This window comes from Ictidomys tridecemlineatus, chromosome 7, assembly GCF_052094955.1.
Source record: "Ictidomys tridecemlineatus isolate mIctTri1 chromosome 7, mIctTri1.hap1, whole genome shotgun sequence".
In the NCBI taxonomy this organism is placed as follows: domain Eukaryota; kingdom Metazoa; phylum Chordata; class Mammalia; order Rodentia; family Sciuridae; genus Ictidomys; species Ictidomys tridecemlineatus.
The window spans coordinates 164,528,345-164,545,144 of record NC_135483.1 but is presented as its reverse complement, the minus strand read 5'-3'; the positions used below and the strand labels follow the sequence as shown (position 1 = coordinate 164,545,144).

Here is a 16,800-nt window from a genome sequence, read left to right as displayed (position 1 = left end):
TGGCAGTTTACAAATTACTGAGCCCTTTCAAATAATTATTTTTATTTGATCCTCACAGTTTAGCAAAGTAGGTATTACTATTCCATTTCAGAGATGAGAAAACCAAGGCTTCCAGGAGCTATATTTAGGAAAGTCATTTGGGCAGTTTAGTTGTTCCATGGTTCTGAAGCCTGGTCCTGCCCACAGTTCGTGTGAGTTTGGGCCAGTTGCTTAACTTCACTCTCCCTTTGCATCTGTGTCTCTAAAATACATGGGTGGGTGATGACACCACCTCTTTGCAGGGCTGCTGTGAGATAAGCTGGGCCATTGCATTAGAGCAGTCACAGAATTGAGAAGTCAGTCTTCCAGTGACACATAAGTGCACATGTGAGCACTAAGAAATGTCAGCAAGACTCTATTCCCAGAGCTAAACACTTTAGGGCCACATGAAGTGTCCTTATCTCTAGTAATCATGTCGCTTCTGTGATTCATAATTTTATCAGTAGAGAAATTATCTATTTCTTACAACAAGAAAATACACGATAAAAGGAAACCTTGAACTGAACATAATGACTCAAAAAGGGAAGAGCAAGGGCAAAAGTTCGAGTGTGGCATCTTGAAAGAACCCCATTTATTTTTGTTTCCAGAAAAATTCTGTACAAGATTTAAGTATGTTCAGTCATTTTTTAGCACAGTGAAAGGTCAAGCCAAATGGAAGTAATATTTGTGTAACCCAGGGTGACTGTCAGGGAGTCTGTTTCCCATGGCTGGGTCCTCCAAGAGGGACAATGCAGCACTTCTCTGGAGGAGCACTCCAAGGAGAAAGGGCCGTGCCTCCCACTGCACTGACTCCAGGGGAGCCTTCTGAGATGAGTGTGGAACAAAGGCATGGCTGGCACCTCTGGAGTGCTGCGGGAAAGAGCAGCCTCACCCCAGGGAGAAGGATGAAAACCTGGGCAGGGAATATCACCAGCACATGCTTTCTTGTACCTTGTAGTAGTGAGGACAAAAAGAGTAACACACAGGGAATCTGGTGTTGGGGGATCAGGAAGAATAAAGAGATCCACCAAGACACAGCCTGGGCAGGAAAAAACCTCAGGTAGCTAGAATAATTAAAATAATAATAACAATTAGCTAAAAAAAAAAAAAAAAGTACCAGTCTCAAGACAATAGTACAACAGCAAGAATAAAGAGTGTCACTGGGGAGCTCTGGAAATATTGACTTGTCAGAAAGGACCACAGCAGAGTGCCACATAAGACCAGTGACTGGTATTGCTCCCTTCTGTTCTAGTGCATGCAAGGGACTAGGGGAGACAGCTACAGTGGACTCTTTAAGTCATGATAGACTGCAGATGTGACATGGTTCCTTCCTGGCAATAATACCTGCTTCTAAAGTGTCATGTGAAGCATCATATGGAGGCAAAAGTATGGTCTGAAGGGTTCAAAAGTCAAGTGCAGCATGAAAGAACCCAGCTAAGGAACTGAAGGGCACCTCTGACACAGGGTCATATGGGAAAAGGGAAATTTCACTCTAAACAGGAACACATTCAGCATTAAAACAAAAAGCTATGGTCTGTCATTCAGTCAGGAAATTCTGCATGCCACAAATGTAAAAATAGCAAAAATAACATGATTGCTTTACATTTGTTCAGCATTTTGAAGTTCATGAAGAATTTTTATAAAAGTGATCTTCTATTCTCTTGTGAATGTTTTGCATGTACCAATAAGACACTTCATGTAACTTCTTAAGTTCCTAAGAATTGACTTTATGTTACTGCAAACATGTTGTTTTAATCTATAAATACTACTCACAGAATCTATGGCTGTTATACATAAAATGCAAACTGTGTTTTTAGGTACTAAATCTATTCTAAAATATCTACTTCTTTTCGAGAATGACTAATTAAATACAATTTATGTTAACTAAACCAGGTGTAAACACTGTGATACGCTGCATAGACCATTAACCATATCTCATTAAGAAGCTTCTATATTTCCAAACCCTCAAACATTCTAAGGGGGTACTGTAGATGAATAATCCTTTTAAAAGGGAAAGTATTAAAGGATATCCCTTAAGGCTCTTTAAAAACAGCTCTTAAAGCATAAACAGGAAGCATACTATAAGGTTATGAAGAATGGTGGAATAAAAATGATTCTGGCCTATTTCCACAAAGAAGCATGGAAAATGGGGGTGGGGGAAGCTAAAATTACTTCCAGCTTGCTGAGTTAAAATGAATGGTTATTTCATTAGGCAAGTGTCTTATTTACTCTTTGCCCTATATAGGATAATAACGTATTGTTGAGAGTCAACAGTTCACATTAGCATTTTTTAATTTAGGAAAGAGAGGAAATTGTAAACCCTAAGGAACAGTTTTCTGGTTGACATAGTTCAGCATGCTTGGAGGGTGAAGTGTACTTTGTACCCAAATCTTTATTAAATGTTCTGTCCTTGAGATACAAAGATAACACCCTGACCCACAGTCAGCAGGGCATTCACTTTGAGGCTCTCTTTCTTTTAGCTTTGATGATAAATTTGTGCTGATCTACCCTCTTCTGGTCATCTGGCTTTCTCTGGTGTGCATTTGGGAGGCAGCTGACTAGCTTTGGGAGACAAGTTGCAGCTGGGAAAAGTGAAGTGAGGCAAAGAACGATCCCTGGCCTGGGCACAAGGCACTAGGCAACTGAGGTATCGGAAGCAAAATTCTATACGGTAGAAACTGATGTTATTGGCATGGTAAGACCTCTGCAAACTACTGCATTAAGAAAAAGTATGACAAGATAAGACTTTTCACTGGACCACCTAACTCCTAAAGTAAACTGAGCCATCTGAAAGGTTGTATCAAGTCCTTCTCTAACACCGGGGTTTTCAGGTTGCTCCAAGAGTCTGGTTTCTCAAAGCCCTTAGTATCTATCACAGCACTCTCTTCATTCAGGTCTTTTGCCACTCGTAGCTCTAGCTGTAATTTTTCATTTGTTCACTTGGTTACTTGATTTCTCACTGTCTGGCTCCCTCACTAGAATATAAACTCTATGTATTTAAAGATCTCAATCCACTAGAGTTAACTAGAGTTAATCTGGTTCAGAGGAGATCCAGCCCAAAACATTAGTCTCCAACACACAGATCACAGAAATATTGACCTGAATATTTTCATGCAGTCAACAAATACTAAGTGAACATCTCTCACATACCAGTATCACACACTTGGCACGACACTGGGAATACTGGTGAACAGAACTGATGCACAGTCAGTTAGCTGAGTATGAACAGACCACAGAGAAGGAAGAAGATCAGCCTGTTGATCAGAGTCAATTCCCACCCTTTAACTCACTCCCCAACCCTTTACTGCTCTAAGTAAGCCACACACGCCTCTTATCTGGCTTCCAGACCGCTCTTCAAGCTATTCAGAAAGGTTTGCAAGTCTTATAAACAATTTTGCTATCCTCCAAAAATGTTAATGCTCAGGTATCCCTTTGAAAAAAGGAAAATTCCTTTGAGCTTTATTTTCTCAGTAACAAGGAATGCAATTAGGCCTTTACTTGGCACTCTGTCAGTTCCTATAGTCAAGAAATCTCAGGGTTAGGAGAACAAAGCTATCAAGATGCTTTTGCTATTGACTATGGCTGACCTAAAGTTCAAGGGTTAAAGCCTGAGAATGCTTTACCCCTTTACTTTAAGTAACTTCCAAATATCAAAGCTTAGAGGACCCAGAATGCAAAATCCTTTCCATTCCACTACAGAAAAAGTATGATTTATTGTTAATGCTGGTCTTTCAAAGCATTAGTCAGGACACCTGGAAACCTTTGGAAAATAGCCACCAATAGAAGTTCATGAGTCAGTAACTTAAAATCTGACAAATAATAATTTATTCTTATAACCAGTGTGAGAATTGGGTTGACAATGTATTGGAAAAAAGTTAAAAAGTATGCACTATACATTATATTATAACTCCACGTTTTGGAACATGAAAGGTAAGTAAATAATGATTGTTATCACTATATCTGTCTCTTCAATGGCATGGCTTCTCTAAGAAAAAAAATTTCTTTATACAGAAAGCAAATGTGAACAATATGAAGTTTGTTTATTTCAGTCATATTTGTGCTTGAAAAACAAAAAACTGCAGCACTTTTTATAGCTTACAATGAACACTCCAAAGAGAGTTTAGGATACTCAATATTTAGGACATATTTGACTTGCTCAACTTGTTTTGGAAGTTTGTCATTTGTCAGACATATGAACATTTTCATTATATCCATTCTGGAATATTACAAGTAATTGTTCAGACCCTGGTAGAACAAATGCTACTTATCAGATAACCCATTTCACATGAGAAATGCTATATGCATTTTTTTAGGAATGGTTATGATATATTCAAATATAATAGATTTATAAGAAAAAAACTCGAGGACTTTTAATGGTAATGATGACTCGCCTGTGGTATGCAGACTCTGTGTAACTCTCTTATCTTCTCTATTGGCATAAAATTTTAGGGCAAGTTAAGCTGTTAGTGGAGAGAGTATCAACATTAGTAATGCTAAAACTGATTTAATGCCTTCTTTCTAAAAGAGGTAAAACAGTCATTATAGGTGAAAGTAAAGCCAAACTTCAGAAAAAGAGCCAAAACACAGGATGCTTCATGGGACCTTCAGAGAATTTTTCAGCAATTAAAGAAAGTGACATCAAGTCCAGTGTCCCCGTCCCTGCTGGTCCCCCACCCGGCAAGATGAACATAAGCAGGTGGTGCTGACATTTACTGAAGAAAACCCTCACCTTTGTATTTATATTTCTTTGATTAATTTTTTATTAGAATAGTTCCTTAAAGAAAGTTGGGTTCGTCACAGCTACTGAAACATTTATACCAGTTGTAAGCAGATACTCAGAGGCATCCCTTATTCTCTGAATTGTCCCAGATATGCAGGGCTGGAGCTCCCTGGAATCGTGTCTGTCATACATGACATTATCTCCTCAAAGGGTGATCAATTGACCTGGGATGGACCAATGAAATTCTCTCCAGAGCAGTCATTACTGCTCAATCACAACAATAGCAATATCTTAAGAGAAAAGAACCATAAAGTCCAATGCTGAGGTCCCTTGAGTTTCCCATGTCCTACATGTGATTTGGTTTGATTCAACCATTCATCATTTCTGAGACACCCCAGGATCTTTCCAGTAAAAAAATTTAAATAACTACTTTTAAAATTTAAACCAGCCATTTTCTGTATCTTCAAATCAAAAGAACTTTGCAGGTTAAGGACATCAGGACTTCATAAAAAGTTATATTGTGTTAAACAAGAAATAGAAGGAACAGGATCATCATGATATTTTATATTTGTAGGAAATGCAACGTTTTACAGATACTTTCACATAGATGGCCCCATAAGAGTTGGGGAAAGCGGGGCATGGTGGCACATGCCAGTAATCCCAGTGGCCCGGGAGGCTGAGGCAGGAGGATGGTGAGTTCAACCAGGCTCGGCAAAAGTGAGGCACTAAGCAACTCAGTGACACCCTGTCTCTAAATAAAATACAAAATAGGGCTAAGGATGTGGCTCAGTGGTCGAGTAGCCTGGGTTCAATCCTGGTACCAAAAAAAGAAAAAAGAAAAAAAGAGTCGGGGAAAGGTTGCTGATATCACCTGCAGGATAGACAGAAGGCAATGGAGGCTCAGAGAGGCCTATGTACTGCAGTCTGGATGCTGGCAGATGGCACAAGCCAAAATACATGTACCACCTGATACTTTCCAGTATTCTCGCCTCATGAAAACCTATCTGAGGGTATTCAATATTTTTTTTCCCAACAGTTAAAAAGAATCTTACAGGGAATATAAGCAAAACAGAAACAAACAAACAAACAAAAAAGCTATTCTGTGTGTGTGTGTGTGTGTGTGTGTGTGAGAGAGAGAGAGAGAGAGAGAGAGAGAGAGAGAGAGAGAGAGAAGAGAAGACTGAGATTCTCCTTCTGTATTTTCTACTGCAACCCAAACCCAAACCCAAACCAAGAGAGAGAGAGAGAGAGAGAGAGAGAGAGAGAGAGAGAGAGAGAAGAGAGATTGAGATTCTCCTTCTGTCTTTTCTACTGCAACCCAAACCTAAGGGCTCTACAAAAGCTTTAATGCAATAAAATATATAAAGTAATGCCTTAGTATTGATGTTTGCCAACAACAAAAAAATTAGGGCTGAGATGTGTCTCCCTTTAACATAGATGGCAAGTTTCCATCTTCTATACATTTTAACGACTGGAGTGACAGTATATCCCACAACTATGATATACATTTGAGCTAAGTAGTAGTGGTACCCAAGATATTTTATCACATGTTTTGAACATGTATCCCCAATATATATTTGGTTGCTTGTTTACAATTCATATACATGTACTGTTGTATTAACACATTGTATTTTATAAACCATGAACAAAAAAAGGTAAGCAGAATGACAATATTGACAAGTTTGTAGTCATGATATATCAAGGCACATATGTGTAGGATGAGATTTATGATTAACCACGGTAGATATAAATCTGTATGTCTCCCAGATAATTCAGAATTTTTGTGATCAGTTCTTTCCAGATGTGATCTAGAAGTCACTATCACTACCTCATAAAGTGAATGACAGAGTTTGACAATCCAAAGCTTTGACATTGTCTTGTTGCTTATAATGTTAAAATTATCTTTAGTTTCTGAAAATTCTTTGCAGAAAAGACTCTGCTAGTTTGTAAAAATTTGTTAAAATAAAAATGTAGAATTTTCATATCCAGTTAACCTCCAGGTCCTTTCTCTTCCCTCCCTGAGAGGTAACCACTATCTTCATACCTGATTCTTTCAGTAATAAGTTTCTTGCTTTTCTTTATAGTTTTAGCCACATTGTATATGTACCTTAGCAACAAATTTAGTTTTGTCTATTTTCATATTTTTTAATGTGTAATAAGTTTGCTATGTATTGTTCTTTGGTGTCTTTTTTCAACATTACATCTTTAGTAACATGCCCATGTTATTGTATATACTCTAGTTAATTTTTTCATTGTTGTATAATATTTCAACATATAATTACACTTCATCCATCACTGGATGCACATGGATATACATTTCTCTAGAACAGATAGACAGGTACACACATGTATACCTGAAGAGCTCCTGTAGTTTAAAAAAAAAACTAAGGGAAAATAATTGCAATGCATCTTTTGGTTATCAACTTACTCAATAGTCTTTCTTATGTAGCCATGGAGAAAGATCATCAAATTACCAGACTTATCTTTTTGTAGACTTTAGCTCATACATGGCAATAAACATATTTTACTGTTAAAATAGCTTGAAAAATTCCAATGCATTTATCCGAGCTGATTCTTCCCCCAAATATCTCTCCTATTCTTTTTCCTCTCTCTTTCTTTATCTCTCTCTCTCTCTCTCTCTCTCTCACACACACACACACACACACACACACACACACATGCACCCCCACACACACACACATTGTTTTACATATTATAATCACACTTTTCTTTTTACCAAAGGCCAATATTGTGTATGCTGAGAGAATAAAATGTTCTTTCCAATTTTAAAGCAATTTTGCATCAAAAGGGTTTCAGGTTACCACTGATCAAGGCTGGAAAGCCAAAAAATGCTAATTCTGTAGCCAAATTAAGGGTACAATACAAATAATAGAGATTAATCCCAAATTCAGAGTCTCCAGTGTTTTCATTATCATCATTAATGTTCTCCAAATGGAATACAGAAACAGGATATATTTAGATAAGAATACTGTGGCACCAGCAAAATCTGCTTATTGGTCTACCACTGTCTTATTGATAACAAACCTAATGACTAGCATTTATTACCGCACCAGGCATCTTCCACATATCAATGCACATTTCATATTTTACACATATTAGCTTATTTAGTCCTCAAAACAACTCAGTGAAGTAGGTACTACCATTCATCCCATTTTACATGAAGAAACTGGGGCAGAGAGAAGAAAAGAATCTTGACCAAGGTCCTACAACTATGAGAAGTTGAGCTGAGATTCAAAATTCTGTCTCCTGGGGCCTCACTCCGTTTTCCACTATAGTACCTTGCAAAAAGTTACTTTATTTTTGTTGTTGAAACTGTTAGTATTATTTTGATACCAAGAACAGTTCTTTAAGATCTATGTGTGCACCATCAGGGGAAAAAAAATCTATGTATATTTGTTTTGATTTACAAGAAATTTATGAAATGATTGCAACCAAGCAACTCTAATTCTAGGAGAATGAATTAAGAAATGAATAAAGGGATTCAACGGGAACCCAAATTAGTCATTAGAGCTCGAAGATCTGGAGTTCTGGTCTAAATCCAGCTTTGGCACTTGCATCCAAAATAAACATGACCAGATAAGTACCACAGCTCACAATTAAAATGGATTTATATGGCTTCTGTGTCCACATGGGACAGGCTTCCTCTTAATTGAATTCGGACACCTCTTCAGTTATTGTGGGTTTCATTTACCATCTTCCCAGTCTGTTGTAACTACTGGCAATAGGATTATGCTGAGGGAGAAATCATTTCAATCAGTGATGTCTGCAGTATAAGCATAAAAAGATAAAAGCAAAGCCTTTGAGCTGTAATTAGAAAATTCCTTAAGTGTGCTCATGTGGCATATGTTTTAGACTACTACCAACTGGCAAGACCAGTTACAGCAGGAACGTCTAATGTCACCGTTCTGGGATAAGCAGCCAGTAAAAGTAGTGTTCCAACATGCGATTAGAGTAATCTGTTGCAGGCCAAAGCATTCCTGCTTTCCACCTCTAATATGATTAGTGACAGACAGCTGGAGGCATCTCATTCTCCTGACAAAAATATGATCAGAATTGTTTTCAACTGGTACATCTTTCCATCAAGCTGTTGCCTTCCAGCAGAATAATCAGAGTTTCTGATTATTTAGTATACGTTCCAAGAAAACAGGAATTGACTGTGCCCTTGCTTGTCTGATGGGGAGAAGGCTGCCAGAATTTACATAGTAACTCTTCAGCTGCCTAACCAAAAGGACAACTAGGCTGTGTGTGTGTGTGTGTGTGTGTGTGTGTGTGTGTGTGTATGTGTCTGTCCGTCTAGAGACAGAGAGATGGAGAGAAAAATCAACTAGTTCTTCCCAGAATAATTCTCTTTAAACAACTATAAAGAAGGGTTTTTGCAGTAACTCAGATATTCGGAAGTTAAGCACTATATTATATGCCTGTAAAACAACCAACTCCCACCCATGTGAATGGCTCTTTTCAAAAAGTTACAGTCATCTTACTACTAAAGTTTGGGGTGGGGTTTATGGAAAAAAAAAACAAGTTTAGATTAAATATTCATGAAAATGTACAGGAATCACTAAGGCCTCTTTAATTTGTACCAGCCCAGTTTGGAATTTATGATTCGTTGACTGGATCTGGACCAAAGATGATCTTTTCCCAAAGAATACAGGCTGCTGGGAGAGGGGGATACAAACATTTCAGAGAATGTATGAACCTAAAACAACATACTTTCAGTCCAGCAAAGACTTTTGACATATCCAGTCAAATATCAAGGATTGGTATGAAAAATAGTTACCATCTTTTTGGATGTCAAGCTTGGGTAAGTTTCCTTTACATATCTGAACTTGAGACCTCCCAATAATGCTGCAAGATGGGCATACTCATCCACATGTCAGAGGAGGAAACTGGGGCTTGAAGAAGTGAAGTGCAAAGACTGTGATTATTAATCATAAGCAGGAGGCAAAGCCGGATGTCTGGTTCTGAGGCCTGGGTTCTTCCACTCCCGTTTCACACTGACTGAGCACTGGAATTGCAAGTCAGACTTCTAGATTCACTGGGGCACATTCTTCAACAACAGTGACAAGAGTGAAAAAGGCTATCGGTGTGGATGGAAAGCCAGGCAGTCTGGCTCCAGAGTCTGCCACTCTTAATGGTAATTCTTTTCTAAATCACAAGCATGTATATAAAAGACCTTTTTCCTTTTTCTTTTTGTGGTATTCCAAAGTAGTTTAGATGCATGAGAACTAACAATATCCAGAGACATACTGAGATGGGTGGGAAGAGGATGCGGATGGGCAGACATACCTCAGATCCATTGGCCCCAATGGCCCTAGCAGGAGTGCCTCAGTCTACACACTATAAATAAAACTCTGGTATTCAGACCCTGAGAAGCAGCTGTAAGGGGGCCTACAGGAGTCAGATGTGGGTGCTGAGACAGCTGGCTATATAGGCAGGAGGAGGTCATGAAGAAGGGAAGGACCATCTTTACTTACCTTGGAATCCACAGAGATGTTCCTGGAAGCAGAAGGGTTCTGGAGTGTTCTATAAAGAAAGGAAATTTGGAAGGTCAAGCATGTCTCATATTAGTGACCACACCATCCATTCCCTATCATACCTGCACTTGAGCACAGCATCTAGAGTCTGGTAGACAAGGAATTGGTCCTAACCCATGATTTAATAGCTCCGTGGCCTTGGGTAGGTGGAGTAGCCACCCTGTGCTTTAGTTTACTCAACTGCAAAATGAAGGTAATGATAGTATCTCCCTAACAAAGTCATAGATGATATCAAATGTGTGCAATGCATTTAACACACCTAGCACATAAAAGTGATATTTTAATAACAATTGCTAACATTCATTTCTTAAGGCATTATTCACAAAGGCAAACTCCTTCAATACTTTGAGGGAGACAGTGTCATCACTGGCATTTTATAGATGTTGGAAAATGAGGCAAAGAGAGGTCCAAAGACCTGATTCATTGAATTATACAAGACACACACAGTGGGGCTGTGCTTCCAACGATGTCAATCAGGACTTTTCAAAAGTCCAGTAAAGACTTTTGAAATATCCATCCAAATATCAGTGATTCATTTAAAAAAATTACCATTTTATTGGATATCAATAATTGTATGTCAATCAGCCTGGATTGGTAGCCACATGATATCCTGCCTAATGTAGTAAAAATAAATCTTGGCTATTATTGTTACCAATGTTCTCTTCTCGGAGAGATAGCCTACAATGTACACATAAACCTACAGAACTCAGCAGTCAGCCAGTAATCACTTAGGCACAGAGATGTGTGCAAAGGTCCTAGGTCAACCAAGAACTCATGCACTCACTAGACCCTCTCTTTGAGTGATGAATCCCATATCTCCAATGTGTTAAGCACCGTGTGGGGATTTGGATGCTCTGGTCAGTGATCCTACACTCAGAAGGCTGAATTCCATCCAGGGAACCAGTGGGAAACAAGATCAGGGAGGTGCTGGAAAGAATGGGACTCCTTAGGAAAGCTGATGCTAATGCTGCACGCCTGGCTCTGGCACCACCTCTGGGTGACCTTGCTCAAGTCATCTGACATTCCTAAGTTTCATGTTTAAATGAAAGCACTGACCTGGAAGTTCTACCATTGACTCTGACTTTCTTTCAATCAGACTAACTTTTTCTCCCAACAGTCCATTTTTCCGAGAGCATATATTATAACCTTTCAATTACCCAACAAACGTGGACAGACACAATGTCAGGACAATGCCAAAGACATTCAACACAGACATGACCTACATTCATAATTAGCTCTAAAGCAAAGTGAATTGTTATGGTAGGAAATCTTGGCAATCAGAAGATGGGGAAGAACACAGTCCTGTGGACAAGTGCACATGCCCAGATTTCCCAATCCTCGACCCTGGGAGTGGCCCTGAGGAATTCTGCAGCCATCCAAAATCCAGAGTCAGGAGTCCCAGGTGCCCAGTGGTCTTGGGGTAGGGTGACAGAATAAGCTGATGGGATGCAGGTGCTTAACTCCTTGACTTTCTAGACTTAGTAAAGTATATCAATGGCCATTTTGATAGCAATCTCTGTGTGTGTGTGTGTGTGTGTGTGTGTGTGTGCGCGCGCGTGCGCACGCTTCCTTCCTTGGGAAACATTAACTGCTACACAAGATGCTACTGACTTTATTTAAAGATCAGTTCATCACACTTAGATAAATTTGCTTTCACAAAAACTCCTTGGAGGGGAATAATTCATTGAGAGTAACTCTTCCATTACAAAGGAATTGATTTCAAAACATGCTTTTCAAACTTTTGACAAAAACAATTTTCTGATTTTTCTTTATGCACTGCAAAAGGCAAACACTGCTGTGTTGACAATGTAATAAATGAGTTGTCAAATAAGATATTAAACATTTATAGATTTAATTTTTAATAAAGGCTTTTAAACATACCCCCAAATATCCATCAATATTTGACATGGTAAGAAGCAGCGTTTTTGTAAATTCCATCCCCCACGGCAACTGAAGTTGAAATACGGTGTTTACTCTTAGAGAGGGCAAGGATGGTATTCTTTATAGGACAGTTAAATAGCTGTAGCATATGGCTTTAGAAGGTGCAAAATGGTCAAACATGTTATGTATTATTTTGATAGGTATTCAGGTAATAGATACACTGTCTTTGCTGTTTCTACCAAAGTCCCCTGGATGAGGGTGTCTACAGGGAATTTGTTTCCTAAATTGGCTCTCAAAATGATTCCAAGGAAGTTTAAGCAATGGCAGCACTGTTGAAGTACATGTGTTAACTTCAAAGATGATAATTTTTGGCAATAGTATTCATCTGAGTGTCTAAATTATAGCTTTCGTTAAGCCTGAAAAGAAAAAAAATTTGAAATTCTGGTAGTGATTATCCCTGGGGTGAAGGATTAAGGATGAGTAATTTTTTTCTTTATAATGTCTTTGCTTTCCAAACTTTCTATAGTAAGTATGTATTTATTACTTTAACAACTTGAAAATTTTATTCTTCAATCTCATGATATATATTAAACAGTCTAATGTAATAAAAAGTGAAAAGGCTTTAGAATCAAACAAACTTGGGTCCAAATTCCTTTCTATCAATGCTCCTGGATAACTCACTCAGCAGCTCAAGTCTCACACATTTCTTTATCTATAAAGTGAGAATAATAATGCATGTACCGAAGTACATGGAAGGTCCTGATAACAAACAGTAAATGAATTTGTTGGTGTTTATAAACTGATGTTTCTGGCCATTTGTTTCTAGAAATACCATGAGTTTCTAACAGGTAGCTTTGAGAAATCTAATGGTTACAAGTTCAGGAAAAAGAGTAAGTAGGAATGGGCTTCCACCCCACTCTCCTTCTCCTTACAATGACTAGATTCCTGCAGTCTGAGACTCTTGGGTCCACCTGTATCTGGTCAGACATCCTCAGGTAGGGATGAAAGAGAGAGAAAAGGTTAAAGCAGATCAATTTGGGGAGAGATAAAGAAACCACAACCACCACCATAGAGACCTTTCATGTTGTCCTTCCTTATGATTAAAGTAAGCAAAATAAATTGTAGGATTGCTTAAACGATGGGTGAGGAACAAGATTAAAGATTCTCTGGCTTTTTTTCTTTTTATGGTAGCTATGTTGATATTTTCAGCTATCCATCAGAAGACAGTTCAGTCAGTTAGGTTTATGATAAAATATATGTACACAACAAAATATGGCTGTTAGGGATATGGTGCCCTTGGATATATGTTGCTGTACCTTGACTACTGCAAGAAATATTGATTTAACTGGCTTTAATATCAAGTCAGGTATTTGTTGACACGAGGAAATGAAAAATATCAAAACCATAAAAGCTTGATATATAGGTCAAATCCCATTTCAGCTCACTCCAAGGGACTGTCCAAAGTTTTCTCTGTATTGGAATTGTGTACTACAGATGCATGCCAAAGTCACAGATAATAGGGATTTTCACTATTATAGGATTTGCTACATAAATGAATATTGCTATAGATTTTTTATGTAGTACAATCTATTGTAGAAAGTACAGAGGGAAAAGAAAATCATTACAAACTTAACCTCCCCCTTCTCTCAACTCTGGAGGTACACCTTGCTTTCTACCTATGCATGTTTTTCCTTTTCAGTGTCTGATTTCTCGGTGTTCCTCTCACCATGCCTAGTTCAGAGCAGACAGACATTCAGGAAATAGCTAATGAAGAATGTCTGGATTTTAAAGCAAAGGAGGGAAATTCAGAATAGTTTCCTGTGTAGAAAGAGAAATAAAATTTAGAAACCAATTCAAAATGAGAATAGCAGCAGGTTTAGGTATTACTACCTGGCATGTTCAGGGCATCCTGGGACCAGGGGCCCTGAGTCAGCTCCCAACTAACTGGTCACAGTGGCTTGCTGTCTGAAACAGTACTTAGCTCACTCCCATCCCTGGGCAACTTCACGGACACATTTCAATCACTAATTGCCCGAAACACCTTCATAAGGGTCCTACGGTACAGCTCAGGGAAGCATGGCCAATGGACAAATCTTATTCTTCTAACAGACTGAGAGAAAGGGCCACCCTCTATGACCATCTGGGAGGCAATAAAAGCGAGGCAAAACTTAGCAGTAACCCCACAGCAGCCCAGGGAAAGGGCAGAAATGCAGTTCTGAGCCCTTATCTTGTTAAATGGGGATGGGAGAGTTCCAAAAAGCTTACATGATGTCACCCAGCAACAGAATTCCTGACTTCTTGTTCTCTTTCCTCTTGCCACTAGCAGCATGGTCCTCTAATAACCAAAGAGCTTCCTATAGTTTTCTATAATGCAATCTTGGAATATGTTTTCTACCTTTTTGTCTTTTTCTTTGAGCCTTTTTCTTGAAAGCTAAAATAGGCATTGCACATACCAGTTTTGTTTCTATCTTAAAACAACACAACAGATCTAATGTCTACTTTTATAAAAGTCTTTATTGTGTTCAAAGGGTTCCCCTCCATCCTCAGGGGAATATGCCTTGGAGTGACCATCCAAACTCAAATTTGTTTTAATATTAATTTTTTAGTTTTAGGTGGACACAATATCTTTATTTTATTTGTATGTAGTGCTAAGAAACGAACCCAGTGCCTCATGCATACTAGGAGGGTGCTCTATCACTGAGGCACAATCCCAGCCTCTCCAAATCCAAAGTTTGAGAGATTCAAAGCTAAGCACCATAGGTTTCCAGGGTAAAGGAAGGACCTTTATTGTTGGATAAAACACAAGCAAAGAGTCAGAAAGATCTAGTAATATAGGTCACAAATATTTTCATCATTCTTCATTTGTAAATATTTTAAATGTTAGCTCCTCCCCAAGAGGCATGACCTGTGGTTAGTAGTTAATAATTATGAAAAGAATCACAAAATAACTTTTGAGTTAACAAAACAGCTTATTCGATATATTTGATCCTACAGATAATCTCTGACTATCACTGGAGGCTCAGACATAGTAAAGTTCTTTCCCCAGATTAGACAGCTACTAAGTAATAGATGTCTCAGAACTGATTTGTAGATTCCACATATAGTTCTGTGTTCCAATCTAACTATTCATTAGTTGTACATAGAACTGGAATTTTACTTGTTTGGCCCTTCCATCTACAACAACACATGGGGAAAAAACACCAACGGTTCAAGTTGGTGGGTGATATTGTCAAGGTACAAAACCTTATTGGCTATTGGGCCTTGAGGACACTGTTTCTCCCCTGCAAGAACTCAAAGAACCCAAGGAAAATAGGAATAATTCCAAGACAAAAAAATGTGCAAGCTCAAGGGCTATAAAAATTACAAACTCTGCAACAAAGTACCTCTTGCATATGAAATATTACTGCTAGGGTTGTAAGCTAGTACAAGTTGTAAGCTAGAATTTTTGCTTCCATTTTTACTAAGAACTGAAATGTACAAAGTGACAAATGAGGATTACCCTATTAAAAGACAAATTTGACTGTCCCTTTGTTCTAAGAAACTGTGAGGTGCTGACTGGCAATACCTGTACCTTCTTCTTCGTATTAATTATGTATTTTTCCTACAAAACTGGCTGCCACACTACAAGCCGTAAGTCAGACTTGAGAGCTGCCAAGGTAAGTGTTCCGAAAGGCTGACTTTAAAGACAGCCTGTCAGTTCATCAAATAGTTCTTTGGGGTGGGCACCTTATACTTCCCAGTATACTTTATGTTCCCCCTCGATCTGTACTTATCACAGCTCTTTGCTGGTATCATCTTATAGCTAAGGTTAATATTTTTTTCATTCAACCCTTAATGTACAAGTAATAAAAAGTACAGTTTCTTTTGACAGTGTCAATTTACTTTGTTCTTATTGCTTAATTCCTAAACTGATTTGTGTGAAACACTCTGATTCCTAGGGAGATAAATGATTCAGGCCTAGTCCATACAATTAAAACAAAGAAGCATTTTATATTGTTGACTAAACAAATGTTTTCTTCCCAGAGGTTTCCTTTTGTCAAGTAATCATATCAATGCTTCATTTCCTTTAGCTAATGCCTTATTTTAATGAGGCCTGATTCTAAAACATATAAGAACATATGAAAACAAGAGGAACTATATTGAATAAGCCCAGAGTTCAGGCCAAGTGTCCTACCTTTTATGTGGCACCAAGTGACATTTTGTAGAAAGTACAATGGTATCCATTCATTCTGCCTGCCTCAAAAAGATAGGCATGAATGCATGCCAGAGTGGGAAGAACTTAAGCTTTGGAATCAGACAGCTGACTCCAAATACCATCTCTACCACCGGTCTCTGAGGCCTTAAGCAAAAGGCTTATCTACCCTCAAACTTTCTCATCTGGAAAATGGGGAAGACAGACTTACCTCAAAGGGGTTGTGCAAAAGTTAAATGAGAATTTTGCTGTAAAGAATGTTGCATATAATCTGCTATGTTAGTAGACATGAAAGAACTGCTAGGGTTTTTTTCTCTATGTAAGAATGTCATTATTCATTCATTTTTTAATCTGTTTTCTATGCACAAAAAATAATGTAAAGAATATTAACTGTGGCACTTTTATGACAGCAAAGAATTGGAAATGGTCTAACT

General features: G+C 38.2%; 1 protein-coding gene across 3 annotated transcripts in view; it reads right to left on the bottom strand.

Annotated features, from left to right (window-relative positions):
* Positions 1 to 16,800, bottom strand: part of Spats2l (spermatogenesis associated serine rich 2 like) — a 162,624-nt gene that overhangs the window by 128,727 nt on the left and 17,097 nt on the right. For all 3 annotated transcript variants that reach the window (XM_021720587.3, XM_078017813.1, XM_078017814.1), the window contains exon 2: positions 10,234 to 10,282. The gene's annotated coding sequence lies outside the window, so the exon portion shown is untranslated. The remainder of the gene's footprint in view (positions 1 to 10,233; positions 10,283 to 16,800) is intronic.